Source organism: Phacochoerus africanus, chromosome 4 (genome assembly GCF_016906955.1).
Source record: "Phacochoerus africanus isolate WHEZ1 chromosome 4, ROS_Pafr_v1, whole genome shotgun sequence".
Classification (NCBI taxonomy): Eukaryota; Metazoa; Chordata; class Mammalia; order Artiodactyla; family Suidae; genus Phacochoerus; species Phacochoerus africanus.
This window is the reverse complement of record NC_062547.1, coordinates 48,153,333-48,177,349: the sequence shown is the minus strand read 5'-3', so window position 1 is coordinate 48,177,349 and position 24,017 is coordinate 48,153,333. Positions and strand designations below refer to the sequence as shown.

The 24,017-nt window shown below is 38.2% G+C and overlaps 1 long non-coding RNA gene across 2 annotated transcripts in view; it reads right to left on the bottom strand.

The window, feature by feature from the left end:
- Positions 1-24,017, bottom strand: part of LOC125125367 (uncharacterized) — a 95,936-nt gene that overhangs the window by 32,565 nt on the left and 39,354 nt on the right. Inside the window, exon 3 of one of the 2 annotated variants that reach the window (XR_007134411.1) lies at positions 22,541-22,705. The exons of the other annotated variant lie outside the window; for it this stretch is intronic. This is a non-coding gene — a long non-coding RNA (uncharacterized LOC125125367). The remainder of the gene's footprint in view (positions 1-22,540; positions 22,706-24,017) is intronic. 2 annotated transcript variants of the gene reach the window in all.

The window sequence follows — 24,017 nt, the reverse complement described above, 5'->3', positions numbered from 1 at the left end:
CCTCTTTTTGGCCATGCTCACAGCATGCAAATGTTTCCAGGCCAGGGATTAAAGCCACACCACATCAGTGACTATGCCAGATCCTTAACCTGCCATACCACCAGAGAAAGCCTCATTTTGCTTTTTGGAATTTTCTGGAATTCTTTTTTCACATTTTTTCCATTTGCAGTTGGTTACAGAACCCACAGACACATGGGGTACAAACTGACTACACATCATTTTTCACAGAGGCATAATATTCCACTCAATGAGTTTAATGTAACCAACCTAATCATTTGTTTATTATTATTAGACACTGAAGTAAATTTCCATTATTTTTGGTATTCACAATACTGGGATAGGAGTTCCCACTGGGGAGCAATGGGATTGGCAGCATCTCAAGAGCACTGGGACATAGGTTAGATCTCCAGCCCAGCACAGTAGGTTAAAAGATCTGGTGATCCTTGGCTCAGGAACTCCATATGACGACTAGGGGCAGCCAAAAAAAACAAACAAACAAATAATAATAATATTGGGATAAATATCACAAATCTGTGTCCATACAGTTGATTATTCCTGAAAGAGGTTGTTATAAAGGAACTTACTGGGCCAAAGTGCATTTTCAGACAGTGTAATAGAGCTGTCTTGCAGTCTGTCTAGTTTTTAAGGCTCCTTATACAAATTTGGAAACTCCTTCTCATAACAGTACCTGCAGTATCCATCTCATCCGCATCCTTCACCAAAGCCAGTATTTTAAAAAAGGGTTGCTGGAGTTCCCATTGTGGCATAGCAGGTTAAGGATCTCGTGTTTTCTCTGAAGCAGCTCATATCACTTCTGAGACTCGGGTTCCATCCCTGGCCTAGTGCAGCAGGTTAAGGATCCAGCATTACCACACCTATGGCATAGGTGGCAACTGCAGCTCAGATTCGATCCCTGGCCCAGGAATTTCCATATGGAAGTTTTAGTTCTACCAAAAAAAAAAAAAAAAACGTTGCTAATCTCAAAGACAAAAAATGCTCTCAACACTGCTTTTGAAAAGCATCCTCTCTGAGAACACTAACTGAAGCTACGGGGGCATCAAGGCAAGAGTATTTAGCAGGGGTGTTTCAGGGCCTCTGGCATCATCACAAATTCCCATTGTCACCTGAATGGCACCTGACATGAACCTACTTTGGACAATAGCTTAAACAAAGGCAACTGTTAGGGTTGTGAGGACCACTGAAGCTGAGATCCTACTGCTTAAAGCTTTGGCCACAATGGATGCCAGATTTCTGGTGCAGCTCTGATTACATACATTCTGGTCATAATCCCACAAGCTCACACATGCTTGTCAGACCTTGTGTCCCCAGATGGGGTGTGGAAAATGTGGAAGCAAATCTCATCATATATGCATATCCTTGGCTCACACTCCCCAAGTCCAGAAGAGCCAGGCCAGGCATTTAGGATAATTAGGATGTCCCTAAGAATGAAGGGTGGGTGGTTGGAGCCCAGGACCCTGTCAGCTAGCTAAGGGGCAAAGGCTCCCAAAGGGAAAGCCCAGGCCCCCACTGCTATGAATTTTCCCTTGTGGAGGTTAAGAGTCCTTCAGGACTCAAGAGGTTCTTTGAGAAAAACTCACACCAAGAGAGAGGTCACGTGGTAATAGTTAGGCTACAGGCCTCCCTTCCTGCCCAGTGCCAGGCTGTCCCACTGAGCGCTCAGGATCCTTCCCTCTTATCTGACATGCCCCCCCATCCTGCCCTGAACATTTCCCCATGCTCACAGCCAGCCCTTGACTTGTTGGCCCTGCTTCCAGCATGTAACAGCCTCCAGTCTCCCTGCCTGCCTTTCTCACTTGAAAACGGCAGATTGCAGGCCTTCCCCAGGACCTTGGGGTAGTAACAGAAGTAGGAAACTAACTGCCTGCTTTCCACACCTGAAGGCACCCAAGAAGTCCCCTAGCAAAGGCTTGGCTTTCCTGAGACACTGGCTGTAAGTCAGCCCCTTCCAGATTCCCATACGTGTGGTGACTTTATTATCCAGACAAACTCATCTAACAAAGGACATCTAACAAAACAGGGTTCTCTCCCATTGTATTACTTCAGAAATTCTCCTAAAGGTAAAAAACTATTTAGTGAGTGGTTTTCAGGTCAAGGAAGGATATAGGATATAAGGGAAAAATTCTCAAAAGGTTAATCTTTGTCTTTTTTTCTTTTGGGGAACTTCCTGAACTTTTATATGATAAGCCACCATCCATGTTGGGAAGTTCCCTTGTGGCACAGTGGGTTATGGATCCGCATTGCCACAGCTGCAGCGCAGGTCACAACTGCAGCATAGGTTTGATCCCTGGCCCAGGAGCTTCCACATGCTGAGGGTGTGGCCAAAACAAACAAACAAAAAAATCATCCATGTTGTTTTAATAAGTAAAGGTTTTGAGGGGATGGGTTCATAGAGCATTAAATATTAACCCCTATAATTGATGGGGCCAGAAAGCAACTCCATTGTACCCCCACCCCAACACACACACACATACACACTAAATACCATTAGCTTTTCCCTCAATCACTCCAAATAGGAACACATTTTAAGTTAAAATTGAACTAATTATGCAAACTCAGCTTCCAGAAAAATTCCCAGTCCCTACTTCCCAGCAAGATTGCTTCCTTTCTAGAAATCCCCTCACTACCCAAGCAGCAAAGCAAGATTGCACAGTTTAGTGAGTTGATTTCCAAAGGGCCAGACATGCACATAGTAGGCCCTCTGCAGTGTTTGTTCTGCCTCATAAACTCACTGAATCTTCCAAGAAACAAAAAGACCTTCAAATATAGGAAGAAACTATCATGTTTTATCTAAATGTTCTCCAGTCTAAACTTCCCAAACCTTTCAACTACATCCATGTGATACCATCTATTTATTCATTTGTTTATCCATTCATTCATTTGAAAATTGTCTGCCCCAGGCCAAGCACGGGATATCCAACTAACTGAGGTACAGCGTGAATCATGAAATGAGGGAGAAACATGACTTGGTATAGTGGACTTGGCTCCTATATTTCATTAGATAATCACATTGTTTTGCTTTACTTTTTATCTACAACAAATTGAAAGACTGGAACCCTATTTTTGACCTAATGTTTATTATTAGGTTTTTTTCCATATTCCTGGGTTACCTAAGCGGGTCATTAATGAGTTCAAATTCTCTAATATATGACATGTGAAATTATAAATTATTGATCTAACTTTGCCCTGACTCCAGCACATTCCTCAGCTATAATGAAAACCAAAAAAAAAAAAAAAAGCCTTGCTTTCTCTTTCTATATATAGATGTTTTCATTTATTTTAAAATTGGTAATAATTTTAAATGGAAATAGAACAAAAAGCTAAAGTAAAGAAATCTCAGGAGTTCCTATCGTAACTCCTCAGAAATGAATCTGGCTAGAAACCATGAGGACTCAAGCTCTATCCCTGGCCTCGCTCAGTGGGTTAAGGATCAGTCGTTGCTGTGAGCTGTGGTGCAGGTCATAGACATGGCTCAAACATGGCATTGCTGTGGCTGTGGCATAGGCCAGTGGCTACAGCTCCGATTAGACCCCTAGCCTGGGAACCTCCATATGCCATGGGAGCAGCCCTAGAAAAGGCAAAAAGACCAAAAAGAAAGAAAGAAAGAAAGAAAGAAAGAAAGAAAGAAAGAAAGAAAGAAAGAAAGAAAGAAAGAAAGAAAGAAAGAAAACTCAAAAAGCCCAAAGAAATTACTCCTTTTGGGGCTCTGAGTATTATATAGGCAGTTTTGCAATTCAGAGCAGCATTATTCCAAAATGTCACTTATGGAGTTCCCATTGCGGCTCAGTGGAAACAAATCTGACTAGCATCCATGAGGACACAGGTTTGATCCCTGGCCTTGCTCAGTAGGTTAAGGATCCGGTGTTGCTGAGAGCTGTGATGTAGATTGCAGACCCAGCTCAGATCCCACACTGCTGTGGCTGTGGTATAGGCCAGCAGCTGTAGCTCTGATTTGACCACCAACCTGGGAACCTCCATATGTCGAGGGTGCGGCCCTAAAAAGACAAAAAACAAAAACAAAAAAAAACAAAATGCCACTTGTAAATTAGTTGCTTGGAATGCAGATCTTGTTTCCCATAGGCAGAAACAATGGCACACAAAGGGACCCCTCCACCCCTGGAAAATCTAGTGAAGGGGAAAACACAAACTGAAGCCAACATGCTGCACTTTTCCCACTAAATAATGTGAGGAGGCATTCTATGGCTACACACAAAACAGGAAAGCAACAAAATTCAATAAGAAAATTCTTTTTTACTGACTGTATCTTTAGCAAGTGAAAAAGCTAGATAGTCTCATATAAATCCATGAAGTTAGAATATTCCCTTACACTCTACACAAAAATAAATTCAAAATAGCTAAGAGACTTAAACATCAGATAAAACAGCATAAAACTCCTGGAAGAGAACATAGGCAAAACAACCTCTGACATAAATTTTAGCAACATTTTCTTAGGTCAGTCTACTGAGGCAATAGAAATATAAGCAAAAATAAACAAATGAGACATAATCAAACTTAAAGCTTTTGTAATGCAAAGGAAACCATTTAAAAAATGAAAAGACTAGATATATGCCCAGGAGTGGAACTGCTGGGTCATATGGTAATTCTATATTTAGTTTCCTGAGGAATCTCCATATTGTTTTCCATAGTGGTTGTACCAATTTACATTCAACAGTGAAGGAGGGTATACTTTTCTCCACACCATCTCCAGCACTGGTTATTTGTTGACTTGTTAACGATGGCCATTCTGACTAGTGTGAGGTGGTACCTCATTGTAGTTTTGATTTGCATTTCTCTAATAATTAGTGATATTGAGCATTTTTTCATGTGCCTCTTGGCCATCTATATGTCTTCTTTGGAAAACTATTTAGGTCTTCTGCCCATTTTTCAATTGGGTTGTATGTTTTCTTATTATTGAGTTGTTTGTGTGTTTTGGAGATTAGGCCCTTGTTTGTTGCATCATTTGCAAAGATTTTCTCCCATTCTGTGGATCTTCTTCTCATTTTTTCAATGGTTTCCTTTGCTGTGGAAAAGTTTTGAGTTTAATTAGGTCCCACTGGTTTACCTCTGTCTTTTATTGTCATTATTCTAGGAGGTGGATCAAACAAGATATTGCTGTGATTTATGTCAAAAAGCATTCTGCTTATGTTTTTCTCTAGGAGTTTTATATTATCTGGCATTATATTTAGGTCTTTAATCCATTTTGAGTTTATTTTTCAGCAATCCCACTCCTGGGCATATATCTAGACAAAACTTTGATTGAAAAAGATACATCCACCCCTACGTTCATTGAAGAGCTAGTCACAACAATAGCCAAGACATGGAAACAAACTAAACATCCATCAACAGATGAATAGATCAGTATGTGGTACATATATACAATGGAATACTACTCAGCTATGCAAAAAGATAAACTAATGCCATTTGCAGCAACATGGATGGAACTAAAGATTCACATACAAAGTGAAGTAAGCCAGAAAGAAAAAGACAAATACCATATGATATCACTTATTTGTGGAATCTAAAATATGGCACAGATGATCCTATCTACAAAACAGAAACAGATCACAGCAAAGGAGAGCAGACTTCTGGTTCCTGGAGGGGGAGGAAGTGGGATGGGTGGGCAATTTGGGGTTTTAGATATAAACTGTTATATTTGGAATGATGGGCAGTGGGGCTCTACTATACAGCACAGAGAACTGTGTGTGATTGGGTCACTTTGCTGTACAACAGAAATTGAAGAAACTTTGTAAATCAACTATACTTTCAAAAAATTAAAAATAAAAAATAAATGAAGGAGCTCCCGTCGTGGCTCAGTGGTTAACGAATCCAACTGGGAACCATGAGGTTGCGGGTTCAATCTCTGGCCTTGCTCAGTGAGTTAAGGATATGGCATTGCCGTGAGCTGTGGTGCGTAGGTCACAGAGCAGCTCGGACCTGGCGTTGCTGCAGCTGTGGCATAGGCTGGAGGCTACAGCTCAGATTAGACCCCTAGCCTGGGAACCTCCATATGCCATGGGATATATAAAAGGCAAAAAGACAAAAAAAATTATAATAAAATAAAATAAATGAAAAGACAACCTACAGAATGGGAGAAAATATTTGCAAATGATGCAACTTATAAGAACTTAAATTCCAAAATATACAAAGAGTTCATATAACTGAATATCAAAAAAAAAAAAACCAAACAACTCAATCCAAAAAATGGGTAGAATGGAGTTCCCACTGTGGCACAACAGGATCAGCACCATCTTGGGAGTGCTGGATGCAGGTCTGATCCCCTGCCAAGCAAGGTGGGTTAAGGATCTGACATGGCCACAGCTGCAACTTAGGCTACAACTATGGCTCAGATCTGATTCCTGGCCTGGGAACTCCATATACTATAGGGTGGCCAAAAAAGAAGGAAAAAAAAATGGGTAGAAGGAATTCCCATTGTGGCTCAGTAAGATAAAAACCCAACATAGTGTCCCTGAGGATGCAGGTTTGATAGGTGTCCTTGTTCAGTGGATTAAGGATCTGGTATTGCTGAAAGATACTGCGTAGGTCGCAGATGAAGCTTGGATCCCACATTGCCATGGCTCTGGTGTAGGCTGGCAGCTGCAGCTCCAATTGGACCCCAGCCTGGAAATTTCCATATGTTGCAGGTGTGGCTCTAAAAAGAGGAGAAAAAAAAAAGGCAGAAGATCTAAATAGACATTTCTTCAAAGAAGACATGCAGATGACCAATAGGTGGAAATTCCCATTGTTGCATAGCAGTAACAAGCCTGACTACTACCCAGAAGGTATGTGTTCATCACTGGCCTTGCTCAGTGTGTTAAGCATCTGGCATTGCTGTGAGCTGTGGTGTAGGTTGCAGAACTAGCTCAGATCTGGTTTGCTGTGGCTGTGGTGTAGGCTAGCAGCTGTAGCTCAAATTCTACCCCTAGCCTGGGAACTTCCATATGCCGCAGATGAGGCCCTAAAAAAAAAAGAAAGAAAGAAAGAAAAAATCAGGTGACCAATAGGTAAATGAAAAGATCCTCAATGTCACTAATTATTAGAGAAATGCAAATCAAAACTACTATGAGGTATCGCTTCACACAGGTCAGAATGGCCATCATTAAAAAGTCTGCAAATAACAAATGCTGGAGCAGGTGTGGAGAAAAGAGAATCCTCCTACACTCTGAATAAAAATGTAAATTGCTGTAGTCACTGTGGAAAACAATATGGAGGTTCCTTAAAAAACTGAATATGGAACTACCATATGATCCAGCAATCTCCCTCATTGGTATATATCCAGAGAAAATTCTAATTCAAAAAGATACATACACTCCAAAGTTCAAAGCAACACTATTAACAGTAGCCAAGACATGGAAGCAACCTGAATGTCCATCCACAGAGGAATGGATAAAGATGTGGTACATATATACAATAGAATACTACTCAGCCATAAAAAAGAATGAAATAATGCCATTTGCAGCAAAATGGATGGCTCTAGAGATTATCATAATAAGTGAAGTAAGTCAGACAGAGAAAGACAAATATGATACCACTTACATGTGAAATCTAAAACAATGATACGAATGAACTTATTTACAAAACAGAAAAAGACTCACAGACTTTGAAAACAAACTTAGGGTTACCAAAGGGGAAAGGCAGATGAAAGGAAGAAATCAGGAGTTTAACAGATATACACTACAATAAAATAATCAACAAGGACCTACTGTATAGCACAGGGAACTCTACTCAATATTTATAATAACCTATATGGGAAAAAAAATCTGAAAAAATGATATATATCCAAAGTTCTTATCATGGCTGCTAGTGGTTAACAAATCTGACTAGCATCCATGAGGATGCAAGTTCAATCCCTGGCCTCATTCAGTGAGTTAAGGATCTGGCGTTGCCATGAGCTGTGGTATAGGTCACAGATGTGGCTCGGTCCCTGCATTGCTGTGGAGCAGGCTGGCAGCTACAGCTCCAATTTGGCCCCTGGCCTGGGAATCTCCATATGCTGCAGGTGAAGCCCTAAAAAGCAAAAAAAAGAATGGATATATATGTGTGTGTGAATATATGTGTGTGTATATATATATATATATATATATATATATATATAATCAATAAATGAATTACTTTGCTGTACACCTGAAACTAATACAACTATAGTCCAATATGAAATAAAAAATAAATTAAGGCGATAGGATTAAGATGGCAGAATAGAAGGGTTAGAGCTCAACTTCTCTCATAAAAACAACAAAATTACAACCAAATGCTGATAAACCTTCAACCAAATGGACTGGAAACTTTCAAAAAGATATCCTACTCCAGAAGACAAAGAGGAAGCCACATCAAGAGGTAGGAGGGGAAATTATGCGATTGTTTTAAGCAACCCCATACCTGTGGGATAGGAAGCCCACAGACTGGAAAGTAACTGTATCACAGAGACTCACCTACAGGAGTGAGAGCTCTGAGTCCCATGTCAGGTCTCCATTTCTGGGGATCTGGCATTGGGAGAAAGGGCCCCCAGAGCATCTGGCATTGAAGGCCAGTGGGGCTTCTGCATAGGAGCTCCATGGGATTAGGGGAAACAGAGAACCCATTCTTAAAGGGTGCAGGCAGGATTTTGTGTGCACTGGGTTCTGGGGCAAGGCAGAGGCTCCATGGAAATCTGGGTCGGACCTGACTGCAGTTCTTAGAGGATTTCCTGGGAAAACAAAGGGTGACTGTGGCTTGTGGGGGAAGGACATTGGAAGAAAAGCTCTCAGGAATATTCATCAGCATGTGTTCCTTTGGAGGTGGCCATTTTGGAAAAGTCTGGCCCCACCCATCAGCACTGAGAAACCCCAGGCCAAACAATGATTGGGATGGGATCACAGCCCTACCCATCAGTAAACAGGTTGCCTAAACACCCCCCAGGCACACAGCACCTCTAATCTCATCCAGAGACAAAACTCCACCCACCAGAGAGATAGGAATCCGTCCCATCTACCAGTGGGAAGTTCCTCCCATCAGGAAGCCTACAGCAAGCCTCAGTACCAAATTCAGCCACAAGGGGGGCAGACACCAGAAGTAAGAGAAGCTACAACTCGATGGTCTTCAAAAAGGAGACCACACCAAAAACCTAAAAAAAAATGAAAAGGCAGAGAACTATAACTCTAATAAGTGAGCAAGAAAAAAAAACCAGAAAAACAGCTAAGTGATCTGGAGATTATCGGCTTCCAGGAAAAAGACTTTAGATTGATGATGCTGAGGATGATGCAAGACACTGGAAAAAATAAATTAAATTGAAAAAAGTAGATAAACAGCAAGGTCCTACAGTATAGCGATATCATGGAATAAATCGCAATTGACAAGAATATGAAAAAGAGTATATATATAATTTACATATAAAATTGAATCACTTTGCTGTATAACATGAACTAACACAACACTGTAAGCTATACATCAATTAAATAAATAATAAAATTATTTTTGCTTGTATTTCTATTCCTTGAGGATAAACCCTGTTCATTCATTCCTTCAAAAACCATTTATTGGGATTTATTCAGAAAGATATTTTAAAAACCAGGTTGGTAACATTTGCATAGATTCTAAAAGGAAATTGTGGGCCCTGCAAAGACACTCAGAGAGTTATGCTGCTTCTTTAAATATGACTACTTTCAGAGTTCCCATCATGGGTCAGTGGAAACGAATCTGACTAGCATCCATAGGACACAGGTTCCATCCCTGGCCTTGCTCAGTGGATTAAGGACCCAGTGTTGCCATGAGCTGTGGTATAGGTCATAGACATGGCTCAGATCCCATGTGGCTGTGACTGTGGTGTAGCCTGGCAGCCATAGCTCCAATTCAATACCTACCCTGGGAACCTCTGTATGCTGTGGGTGTGTCTCTAAAAAGACAAAAGACAAAAAAAAAAGACTACTCTCATTTTTTAATGAAACAATGTTTCTCATTCAAACATATTGTTTTTCTTTTTCTTAATATAGGTATACCACTGTCAATATTTATGCACCGACTGCATGAACATGGCCATTTTGGGGGGTTGTCAGGCAAATGGAACCAAGATTATTGTTGAATAGTCCAGAGATAAGTAGGCAAGAGCTAGAAAACAATGGAAGGAACTCTAATATCTCACAGGTATGAGACTTAAACTAGAACAATTATAAGTACTGGAAAAGAACTGAAAAGAAGGATATATTAAGTGTCTACTTGTACCAATAAACAAAACAGACATGGTTTTATTTTTTACTTTCTATCTTTTTAGGGTCACACCCAAGGCATATGGAAGTTCCCAGACCAGGGGTCAGATTGGAGCTATAGCTGCTGGCCTTTGCCACAGCCACAGCAATGCTGGATCCTTAACCCACTGTATTTGCAGATATATCAATAGAAATTATGCAATCTGAAGAACACAGAAGAAAAACAAAAGAGAAAAAAACAGGGTCTAAAAAATATGAGACATCATTAAATGCACCACCATAATGAGAGTATCAGTGAGGAAGAAAAAAAAATTTCAAAAATTAATGGCTAAAAATTTTCAAACTTTGATAACAAACATTAACCTACACATCAAGAAAGCTCAACAAACTCCAAGAGGAACACAAAGAGATACATATCTAGACACATCATAGGCAAAATGTTAAAAGACAAAGAGAAAATCTTGAAAATAGATAGAAGAAAATTGATTGTCATGTATCAGGCAACACCAATGAGATTAACAGTTGACTTCTTATCATGAACAGTGGAGACCATCAAACAATGGAATGATATATTTGAAGTTCTAAAAAAAATGTCAAGAGAAAAAGACTTCTTAATCAAATATCTTATGATTAAAAAACTATCTTTCAAAATTGAAGATGAGGTAGAAAATTCTCACATGAACAAAACCTAAGTGTTTTGGTGCTACTAAATATGCCTTACAAGAAATACCAAGGAGAAAGTAAAATTGAAGAAGACTGTCAAATACTATTGTTTCTGGTTTCAGCTTTTCTAAAGGTGAGGCCAGCCCAGATCAGAGTGACTTCATGCAAAATGGTGGAGGAAAAATCTATCAGAGTTGGTCCCTTCACCAACACAATGGATATGCTGGAAAGAGTTGCTTTAATAAACTATTTTAGAACTCTGAAACCTGACTGGATACTTATACTAACCAGAAGAGTGCTTATTTCAGTAAATTTAAAAAAAAATAGATACAGTGAACAATATTATGCTAATGATATTTAAATGAAATTTAAAATATGGCAAACTGTATTACCAAGATTGACTCCAAAAGCAATAGAAAACTTGAATAGACTGATGGTTATTTAAGAAATTAAATGAATACACAAATATCTCTCAAAAAGCACCATGTATTACAAATGAAGTTTACCAAACTTTTAAAAAGGGAGATAACCTTCTTTTATATAAACTTTCAAAAGAAGAGAAAAAGGTGATAAGAACACTCAATTTGTTTTATGAGTCTAATAAAACTTTGATACCTAAACTAGACAAGAATGGTACAGGAAAAGAAAATTATGGACATATCTCTTCAAGAAATCTAGATTCCAAAGTCCTAAAAATAATTGGAAAACTGAATACAGATGTTTATAAAAAAAATAAATTGTGTAATTTGGATTTATACAAGAAAGCATGATTTCACATCATCAATTAACTTACACCATTAATAGAATTTATAAACCATGTTATTGGCTTCCAATTTAATATATACTAAAAAGCTTCTACCAAGAAAAGTTCAACTTTGTTGCAACAAATACATTAAATAATACTTTTTAATATTTGAAATTTTTATTATTTTAATTGTAAAATAGATTCAACATAAAATTTAACATCTTAGCCATATTTATTTTTGTTTGTTTGTTTGTTTGTTTTGTCTTTTTGTTGTTGTTATTGTTGTTGTTGTTGTTGCTATTTCTTGGGCCGCTCCCGCGGCATATGGAGGTTCCCAGGCTAGGGGTTGAATCGGAGCTGTAGTCACCGGCCTACGCCAGAGCCCCAGCAACGCGGGATCCGAGCCACGTCTGCAACCTACACCACAGCTCACGGCAACGCCGGATCGTTAACCCACTGAGCAAGGGCAGTGACCGAACCCACAACCTCATGGTTCCTAGTTGGATTCGTTAACCACTGCGCCACGACGGGAACTCCCATTAGCCATATTTAAATGTAAAGTTCAACAGTGTTAAACACATTTACACTTTGTGCAATCAATCTCCAGAACCCTTTCATCTCTCAAAAATGAAACTCTTTTTATATTTTTGTCTTTTGTCCATTTAGGGCCAAACTCACAGGCTATGGAGGTTCCCAGGCTAGAGGTCTAATGGGAGCTACAGCTGCCAGCCCACACCACAGCCACAGAAACATGGGATCTGAGCCATGACTGCAACCTACACCACAGTTCATGGCAACACCGGATCCTTAACCCACTGAGCAAGGCCAGGGATTGAACCCATGTCCTCATGGATACTAGTCAGATTTGTTAACCACTGAGCCACAACAGGAACTCCAAAATTGTAACTCTTTATTACACAAGTCTCCACTTCCCACTCCTCTCTCTCTCAGGCCCTGGCAATCACCATTCTACTTTCTGTCTTTATAAATCTGACTATACTAAAGTACTTCATATAAGTACTATGGAATTATACAGTATTTGTCTTTTTGTAACTGGCTTATTTCCCACAGCATAATGTCATTAAGGTTTATTTATGTTTTAGCATATGTCAGAATTCCTTTTTAACGTTGAATATTATTCCAATGTATGCACATAAAACATTTTGTTTTTCTATTCATCTGCTGATGGACACTTGGGTTGCTTTAACCTTTTGGCTATTGTGAATAACACAGCTAGGAATATGGGTGTACAAATATCTCTTTTAGACCTGGCTTTTAATTCTTCTGGATATATACTCAGAAGTAAAACTGCTGGGTTATATGGTAATCCTATGTTCAGTTTTTAGAGTAACCATAATATTGTTTTCCTCAGTGGCTGTACAAGTCTATATTTCCATCAACAATGCACAAGAGTTCCAATATCTCTGCATTCTCATCAACATTTGTTATTTTCTGCTTTTTTAATAGTAGCCTTCCTAATGGGTGTGAGATGGTAACTCATTGTGGTTTTTAATTGCATTCTCCTAATGATATCCATGTTGAATATCTTTTCACGTGTTGTTTGGCCATTTATAAATCTTTCAAATTCTATTCGACGATGTCTATTCAAGAAATGTCTATTCCAAGTCCTTTGTTCATTTTCAATCAGGTCGTTTTGTGTTATTGTGAGTTTTAGGAATTCTTTAAATACTCTGGATATCAGATACCCTGTTATCAGATACATGATTTGCAAATGTTTTTCCCATTAGGTTTCTATTACACTGTTGATTGTGTTTTTTGATACACAGTTTTCAATTTTGGTGTAGTCCATGTAACTACTATTACTTTTGTACCTGCACTGTTGATGTCATTTTAAAAATATATTTAGGGCCACACCCACAGCATATGGAAGTTCCCAGGTTGGAATCTAATCAGAGATACACCTGTTGGCTTATGCCACACCCAGAGGAATGTGGGATCCGAGCTGTGTCTGCAGCTTACAATACAGCTCGCAGCAATACCAAATCCTTAACCTATGGAGTGAGGCTAGAGATCAAACCCGCATCCTCATGGATACTAGTTGGGTTCTCAACCCATTGAGCCACAATGGGAACACTGTAAATTTCTTGCATTGTTCAAGAAGTGGCAAAAGTTTTAATTTAAGATAGACTTTAGCAAACAAGGTACATATTGTCATTTATTGTTCTCTGACAACCACTAAATGAATAATAAAAGAACAAATGACTCAAAAGCTGAGAGGAGGGAGTTCCCATCATGGTGCAGTGGTTAACGAATCCGACTAGGAACCATGAGGTTGCGGGTTCGGTCCCTGCCCTTGCTCAGTGGGTTAAGGATCCAGCATTGCCATGAACTGTGGTGTAGGTTACAGACATGGCTCGGATCCCGCGTTGCTGTGGCTCTGGCATAGGCCGGTGGCTACAGCTCTGATTAGACCCCTAGCCTGGGAACCTCCATATGCTGCAGGTGCAGCCCTAGAAGAGGCAAAAGGACAAAAAAAAAAAGCTGAGAGGAAAAAAAGCAAAAATTAAAAAAAAATTTTGCTAATCCAAAAAAGGGCAAGGAAGGAAAATAAAAGAACAAAGAAATAGAATGAATAAATAGAAAATAAATAAAAGGATGGTAGAATTAAACTCAATTAAATTACTAAGGATATGCTTTATATATAAATGGATGAAAACAGCAATCAAAAGATAAAAACTGGGAGATAGGAGTGAGATGGTGGAGCAGAAGGAATGGAGCTCACCTTCTCTCATAAAAGCAACAAAATTACAACCAAATGCTGAACAATCTTCAACAAAATAGACTGGAAACTATCAAAAAAGATATCCTACTCCAGAGGACGAAAAAGGGGCAACATCAAGATGGCAGGAGGGGCAGTCTCATGATATAAACAATCCCATACCCAATGGGTAGGTGGCCCACAGACTGGAAGTAACTATATTGCAGAGGATTATCCATTGGAGTAAGAGTTCTGAGCCCCATATCATGTTCACAGGCCTGAGGATATGGCATTGGGAAGAGGAGCCCCCAGAGCATTTGGCATTGAGGGTCAGTGGTGCTTGTGCAAAGGAGCTCCACAGGACTGGGGGAAATGGAGAGTCCATTCTTGAAAGAAGCACACAGGCTTTCATCTGCATGGGGTCCTAGGGCAAAGCAGAGACACCACAGGAATCTGGGTCAGACCTGCCTGAGGTTCTTGGAGGATCTTCTGGGAAAACAGGGGGTGACTGTGGCTCGTTATGAGGGAAAGACATTGGAGCCAAAGGTCACAGGACCAATCACCAGCATGAACTCCTCTAGAGGTGGCGATTTTTAAAAAATGTGGTCCCACCAATCAGGGCTGAGAAGCCCCACAGCAAACAAAAAAACAGGTGGTAACAGGCTGCCTAAAGACCCCTCAGGCACACAGCTGCCTCTAATCACACCCAGAGGCAAAACCACACCCACCAGAGGGATATGAATCAGTTCCACCTACAAGTGGGCAGGCACTACGCCCTCCCATCAAGGAGCCTGCAGCAAGGCCCCATACCAACTTCAGCCACAAGGGGGGCAGACATCAGAAGCAAGAGAGGTTACAACACTATTGTCTGTAAAAAGGAGTCCACACCAAAAATCACACAAAATGAAAAGACAGAGAACTACAACTCAGATAAGGGAACATGAAAAAAAAAAAAAAAAACAGCTAAGTGATCAGGAGATTACCAACCTCTATGAAAAAGACTTTAGAATAATGATAGCAAAGGTGATTTAAGAACTTGGAAATAAAGTGGAGGCAAAGTTTGATAAATTATAAGAAACACTGAGCAAAGAAATAGAAGATGTAAAGATTAAGCAAGCAGAGATGCAAAACACAATAACTGAAATAAAAAATTCACTAGAGGAGTTCCCATGATGGCACAGCAGAAATGAATCCCCCTGGGAACATGAGGTTGTGGGTTTGATCCCTGGCCTCATTCAGTGGGTAAAGGATCCAGCATTGCCATGAGCTGTGGTGTAGGTTGCAGAAGCAGTTCAGCTCTGGCACTGCTGTGGCTCCAATTATGCCTGGGAACCTCTATATACCACAGGTGTGGCCCTAAAAAGTCAAAAAAATTAATAGAAGGAACCAACAGCAGAACACAGGAAGCAGAAGAACAAATAAGCAAGGTGGAAGACAGACTGGTGGAAATCCCTGATGCAGAACAGAAAAAAAAAAAGATTGAAAAGAAATAAAGACAGTCTAAGAGAACTCTGGGACAATATTAAACACACCAATATAGGTATTATAGGGGTACCAGAGGAGAGGAGAGACAGAAAGGGCCAGAGAAAATATTTGAAGAGATAATAGCTGAAAACTTCCCAAACATGGGAAAGCAATCATTCAGTAAAATCCAGGAAGCACAACAAGTACCATATAAAATACACACAAGGAGGAACACCCCGAGGCACATATTAATCAAACTGACCAAAATCAAATACAAAAGAAAACACTGAAAGCAGCTAGGGAAAAGAAACAAATAATATACAAGAGAAACCTAATAAGGTCATTGGCTGATTTTATGGTAGAAACCCTGCAGGCCAGAAGGGAGTGGCACGATATACTTAAAGTGATGAAAGGAAACTTTAAAAACACCTAGATGCAAATGACAATGAAGACCCAACAATCCAAAACCTATGGGATGCAGCAAAAACAGTTCTAAGAGGGAAGTTTATAGCAATAAAATCTGCCTCAGGAAACAAGAAAAAAATCTCAAATAAACAACCTAACTTTACACCTAAAGCAATTTGAGAAAAAATAACAGACAAGACCTAAAGTTAGCAGAAGGAAAGAAATCATAATGATCAGAGCAGAAATCAATGAAATAGAAACAAAGAAAACCATAGAAAAGATCAATGAAACTAAAAGCTGATTCTTTGAAAAGATCAACAAAATTGATAAACCCTTAGCCAGACTCAACAAGAAAAAAAGGGCTCAAATCGATAAAATTAGAAATGGAGTTCCCATCATGGCTCAGCAGTTAATGAACCCAACTAGCATCCATGAGGACGTGGGTTCAATCCCTGGCCTCACTCAGTGGGTTAAGGATCCAGCATTGCTATGGCTGTGGTGTAGGCCAGTAGCTACATCTCCGATTGGACCCCTAGCCTGGGAACCTCCATATGCCATGGGTGTGGCCCTAAAAATACAAAAAATAAAACAAATTTAGAAATGAAAAAGGAGCAGTTACAATGGACATTGCAAAAATACAAAGGATCATGAAAGACTACTACAAGCAACTATATGCCAATAAAATGGACAACCCAAAGAAAAGGGACAAATTCTTAGAAAAGTACAATCTTCCAAGACTAAACCAAGATGAAATAGAAAAGATGAACAGAACAATCACAAGTACTGAAATTGAAAGTGTGATTTTAAAACTTCCAACAAACAAAAGTCCAGGACCAGTTGGCTTCACAGGAGAATTCTATCAAAAATTTAGAGAAGAGATAACACCTATCCTTCTGAAACTATTCCAAAAAATAGCAGAGGAAGGGACACTCCCAAACACATTCTATGAAGCCACCATCACCCTGATACCAAAACCAGAAAAAGACACCACAAAGAAAGAAAATTATAGGCCAATATCACTGATGAACATAGATGCAAATGTCCTGAACAAAATACTCAGTAAACAAATCCAGCAATATATTAAAAGGATTGTACATTGTTATCCAGTGGTATTCATCCCAGGGATGTAAATCAATCGGTGTGATACACCGCATTAACAAACTGAAGAATAAAAACTATATGATCCTCTCAATAGATGCAGAAAAAGCTTTTGATAAAATCTGACACCCATTTCTGATAAAAGCCTTCCAGAAAGTAGGCAGAGAGGGATCCTACCTCAACACAATAAAGGCCATATATGACAAACCCACAGCTAACATCATTCTCAATTGGTGAAAAGCTGAAAGAATTCCCACTAAGATCAGAAACAAGACAAGAATGTCCATTCTCACCACTACTATTCAACATAATTTTGGAAGTCCTAGACATGGCAATCAGAGAAGAAAAAGAAATAAAAGGAATCCAAATTGGAAAGGAAGAAGTAAAACCATCACTATTTGAAGATGACATGATACTATACCTAGAAAATCCTAAAGATGCTACCAGAAAACTGTTAAAGCTCATTAATGAATTTGGTAAAGTTGTAGGATACAAAGCTAATACACAGAAATTGACTGTTTCTATATATTAACAATGAAATATCAGAAAGAGAAATTAGGGAAACAATCCCATTTACCACTGCATCAAATAAATAAATAAATAAATAAATAAATAAATAAATAAATAAATAAACCCTAGAATAAACCTACCTGAAGAGACAAAAGACCTATACTCTGAAAACTGTAAGATGCTGATGAAAGAAATCAAAGATTACACAAACAGATGGAAAGAAACACCATGCTCTTAGATTGCAGGAATCAATATTGTTAAAATGACTGTACCACCCAAAGCAACATACAGATTCAGTGCAATCCCTATCAAATTACGAATGGCATTCTTCACAGAACTGGAACAAAAAAAATTTTTAATTTGTATGGAAACACAAAAGACCCAGGATAGTGATAGCCATACTGAGAAAGAAAAAATGGAGCTGGAGGAGTCAGGTTCCCTGACTTTGGGCTATACTACAAAGCAACAGTCATCCAAACAGTAAGGTGCTGGCACAAAAACAGAAATACAGATCAGTGGAACAGGCTAGAAGCCCAGAATTAAACTCATACACCTACAGTCTATTAATCTGTAACAAAGGAGGCAAAAATATACAATGGTGAAAAGACAGTCCCTTCAATAAGTGGTGCTGGGAAAATTGGACAGCTACATGTAAAAGAATGAAATTAGACCACTCCCTAACACCATACACAAAAATAAATTCAAAATGGATTAAAGACCTAAATATAAGACCATTTACTATAAAACTCATAGCGGAAAACATAGGCTGAATGCTCTCTGACATAAACCACAGCAATATCTTCTCAGATCCACATCCTATAGTAATGACAATAAAAATAAAAATAAACAAATGGGACCTAACTAAACTTAAAAGTTTTTTCACAGCAAAGGAAATCCTAAACAAAATGAAAAGAAAACCCACAGAAAGAGAAAATATTTGGAAATGAAGTGACTGACAAGGGTTAATCTCCAAAAGTTATAAACACTTCCTTAAGCTCAATGCCAAAAAAACAACCCCCCCCCACCAAAAAATAGGCAGAAGGTCTAAACAGACAATTCTCCAAAGAAGACATACAGATGGCCAAAAAACACATGAAAAGACGTTCAACATCACTAATTATTAGAGAAATGCAAGTCCAAACTGTTATGTGGTGCCACCTTATAGCAGCCAGAATGGCCATCATCAACAAGTCTACAAATAATAAATGCTGGAGAGGGTGTGGAGAAAAGGGAACCCTATTACGTTGTTGGTGGGAATGTAAATTGGTGCAACCATTCTGGAAAACAAAATGGAGATTTCTCAAAAAATTAGAAAATAGAATTACCATATGATCCAGCAATCCCGGCATCTATCCAGAGAAAACCGTGACTCCAAAAGATACATGTATCCCAATGTTTATTGCAGTACTATATACAATAGCCAAGACATGGAAGCAACCTAAATGTCCATTGACAGAGGACTGGATAAAGAAGAGGTGGTACATATACACAAAATATTAAAAGGAAAGAAATAATAGCACTTGCAGCAACATGGATGGACCTAGAAATTATCATGCTAAGTGAAATTAGACAGTGAAACACAAACATCATATACTATCACCTGTATGTGGAATCTTAAAAAAGCATACAATGAACTAATTTGCAGAACAGAAACTGTCTCACAGACTTCGAAAAACTTATGGTTACCAAAGGAGAAAGATTGTGGAGGGTGGGGGTTTGGGATGGAAATGTAAAATTAGGTTGTGGTGATAATTATACAACTATAAATATAATAAAATTCATTGAGTTTTAAAAAGACACTAAAAAAGCTGATATTTTTTAAAAGGCCAATTATAATATCTTTAAACAAAAACAAACACAAAAATATAACGTTAAGATAGATTGAGAGAAAAAGAAGGAAAAAGACCTAAGATGCAAGTACTAAGTCAAAGAAAGCATTTATATTTTTGAATCACAGCTGCCTTTTATTGAACACTTTCTCTGTGCCAGGCCTGTGCCACCCTTACCGGTCTCATCTCCAGCATCCCAGAAGGTAGGAACCATCATTATCTCTATTTTACAGGCAGAACACCAATGCTCTCAGGGTCATGGCACTCAAGGTCATGGCACTCATGGTCATAGCATTGGTGAGAGGCAGTGCTGCACCTGACCTCCACTCCTCTTCTAGTACAGACCACTCCCTAACACATATATGGTATAGTGATATGCTCTAATGGTCAGGGGAATACTTGTTGCCTTTATATATCATACCACAAAAGACGCATAAGGACACTCAGGAATCTAAACATAGGATTGGTTAGTTACAAGGTAAAATCTACTTCTCATCTGTGACTGAGATGGCCAGTGTTATAAAGGAGCTCTTTGGACAGAGTTCTAAAAGTTAATTACAATGCTTAGGACAAACAGCACCATGTCCCCTAGGGGTAGGTAGCACTTATAGCTAATACTGAAAGGACTTCTTCTATCTTACAAAAAACTTTTTTTTTTTCTACAATTGAAAAATGCAACCTTTGGGACAACAGGGAAAGAACATTTGACATGAAACTTTCTGGGTGGCTAAGAAAAATCATTCGGAATAAATGGGAGAAAGGTCCATCTGATGTTGAACTAAAAAGACCAAACGGTTCTAAGTAACTTCCTGTAAGTACTTAAAGTGAAGAAGATGCATATCCATTCCCGAATCTACCCTTTCATATGGGCCAGCGAGGCCCAATAATCCATATATATAATCCAGGGGAGGAGGTACTGATATTATCTTCAAGAGGTGAAATGTCCATGGATATGAAGTAAAGCAATGGGGCCTAAATCATGAACCACTTACGACAAAAATATGTAAAATCTTCAGGAGGTAAGGAAATATATCTGAAATCTAAGGAAAATATATTACTAAAGTTTAAAGAGAAAATTTCATGTGATGAAAAGGTAAATAGGAAGATGAAAAATCTCTAAAAATGTATGCACCTAAGAGCATATTTGAAAATATACAAAGCAAAAGTTAATAGAAGTGAAAGAAGAAATACACAAATCCGCAAATATACTTGGAAATTTTAACAGGCCTCTTTCAAGAACTAATAGAATAAGGAGACAAAGACTCAGTAAGAAAATAAAAGCTTTGAAATGTATAATTAACCATACGGACAATATTTATATGACAGAACACTGAGCCACTGCACAATGTGCACAATTTTCAAATGCAGGTGGAACACCAAAATAGACTATAAGTTGAGTTATAAAGCAAGCCTCAGCATATTTCAAAGGACTGAAATAATATGTAAGTACCTCTTAAACTTTAGTCAGCATAAATATCAACCATGATCTTGACAAAATGTAGATTCTGAATTTTCAACAAGACCCCAAATGATACTGATGTTATTAAGCTCGTGAACCACGCTTTGAATACTAAGAATATAAAATATATTCACTGAATAGAGTTAAACTAAACATGAATTTTACAAAAGATCATCAGAAAATCTCTAGAGAGTTGGAAGTTAAGCACTCACTTTTTAATAGCCCATGGATCAGAAAGAGATCACAACGAATGTTAGGAAATATTTTAAATTGAATAATAGCCAAAAATATACTACATATAAAACCTTGTAGGAAACAGCTAAAGCAGTGCTTAGAGAGAAATTTTAAATGTTAAACATATGTATTACAAAAAGAGAGAGAGTTTGAAAATAAATTATGAAAGCTTCTAATTTTGGAAACTAGAAAAAGAATATGAAATCAACCTAAATAATATAGAAAATAGGCAATAAAAAGCAGAGATTAATAAAATGGAAAGCCAACATATAATAGAGAATTATTTTGTAAAAGTCTAAGTTTCTTTGAAAAGATTATTAAAATCAAGAAATCCAAAGAAAGAGTGATGGAAAAAAGAGAGACAAAATTATGAATTTCAAGAATTCTATAGATACTATTACCTAAAGATAAGAGGAAATTAGGAATGACTTTACAGCAAAAATTTGATAGCTATAAAACAGATAAATTTTGCACAAACATAAGTTAACAAAATTGAAATAAGAACAAATTGTTTGATTAGTTCCATATGTATAAAAGAAATTCCATTTGTAATTTTTAAATTTTTTCCAGAGAAAATCCCAGGTTAAAATGTTTTCACTCTTGAATTCTTCTAAATGCATAACAAAATATTACCAGTTTTTCCAAAAAATTCTTTTTTGTTTGTTTGTTTGTCTTTTTGCCTTTTCGAGGGCCGCTCCCGTGGCATATGGAGGTTCCCAGGCTAGGGGTCGAATTGGAGCTGTAGCTGCTTGGCCGACGCCAGAGCCACAGCAACACCAGATCCAAGCCAAGTCTGTGACCTACACCACAGCTCACAGCAATCAATGCCAGATCCTTGACCCACTGAGCAAGGCCAGGGATTGAACCCGCAACCTCATGGTTCCTAGTCAGATTTGTTAACCCCTGTGCCACGACAGGAACTCCCCAAAAAATTCTTTAAGGTCATAAAAATATGAGAGAACCTTCCAACTCATTTTATGGGTCAGCATAATTTTGATACCAAAACCAGAAGAGGACAAGATAGGAAAAGTATAGCCCACTACCATTCATGAAACTAAATAATAATTCTGTGTAAAATAATAGCAAATTGAATATAGGGGTATGTAAAAAGGATAATCAAGACTAACTGGGCCCATTTCAGGAATGCAAGTATATTAGTTATCAATTGCTGCATTGTGAATTACCTCAGGACTTAATGGCTGAACAAAAAATATTTATTACCTCATAGTATGGATTTGAGAGTTGCTCAGATGGTTCTCAGGGTTTCTCATGAAGTTGAAGTCAAGCTATCAGCTGAGGCTACAGTCATCTGGAGGTTTGATGGAGACCAGATAATCTGCTTTGAAGATGGCTTACTTACATGGTTGTTGGCAGTAGGCCTCAGTTCTTTGCCATGTGGGAAAGGACACAAAAAGCCACATATTTTATGACTTCATTTTTATAGAATTTCTAGAAATAACAAAATTACACAGACAGAAAGCATTTTAGAGGTTGCCTAGAGTCAGAAATAAGACTAGGAATGAACTGCAAGGGGGAAAATGGAAACATTTGGGGTGAGAGTTTGTTATAGTGGTTGCATAGCAGTGTACATTTCCTAAAACTCATCAAACTGTACATTTAAAACTGATGATTTTAAGTAAGTTGTGCTTCACTGAATTTGTTAAAATAGCAACCAAATAATTCACTACACTAACAAAAATAATGAGAATTATGTTTCTCAATAAATGCAGAAAAAGGATTTGATAAAAGTAAACACCTATAAATGACACAATCTTAGCAGATTAGGAATAAAAGAGAACCTCCTTAACCTGATAAAGAGGTTATTTCAAAAAGAAGGAGAAGGAGAGAAGAAAAGGAGGAGGAAGAAAAAGCAAAATTTTAAAAGGCTAGCATCAAATGTTGTGGAGGATACAGAACATTTGGAACTCATATATTACTAGTGGTAATGGAAAACAGCACTACCAGTATGATAAATGGTTTTGAAGTTTCTTACAAAGTTAAACATAGACTTAATCCATTACCCAGCAGTTCCTGTCCTAGGTATTATCCCAACAGAAACTAAAATTTGGGTTCACAAAAGGACTTGAATGAAAATATTTACAGAAGTTTTATTTATAACACCCTCAAACTATAAACAGCTTAAATGTTCATCAAATAGAAGAATAAATACAAATTTATGGCATTTATGGTAGAATGAAAATACTTTGCTGAGCAAGTAAGTCAAATACAAAAGATGTGCTCTAAAATTTCATGTAAGTGAAATGTGAGAACAGACAAAACTAAAACCATGACAGAAATCATAACAATGATTGTCTATATGCTGTATGTAGTGACCAAAGGGGGGCAAGATAAAATTTGGGGGGATTTTAAAAATGTTTTAAATCTTGCAGTTCCTATTGCAACTCAGTGGATTAAGAACCTGACATAGTATCCATGAGGAAGCAGGTTTGATCCCTGTTCTCGCTCAGTGGGTTAAGGATCTTGTGTTGCTGCAAGCTGTGATGTAGGTTTCAGATGCGGCTTGGATCTGGCATTGCTGTGACTGTGGCACAGGCCAGCAGTTGCAGCTCTGACGTGACCCCTACCCCAGGAACTTGTACATGCTGCAAGTGTAACCAAAAGAAAAAAGAAAAAAAATGTTTTAAATCTTGATTAGGGTACTGGATATATGAGTATATTAAAATTCATTTAATTATAT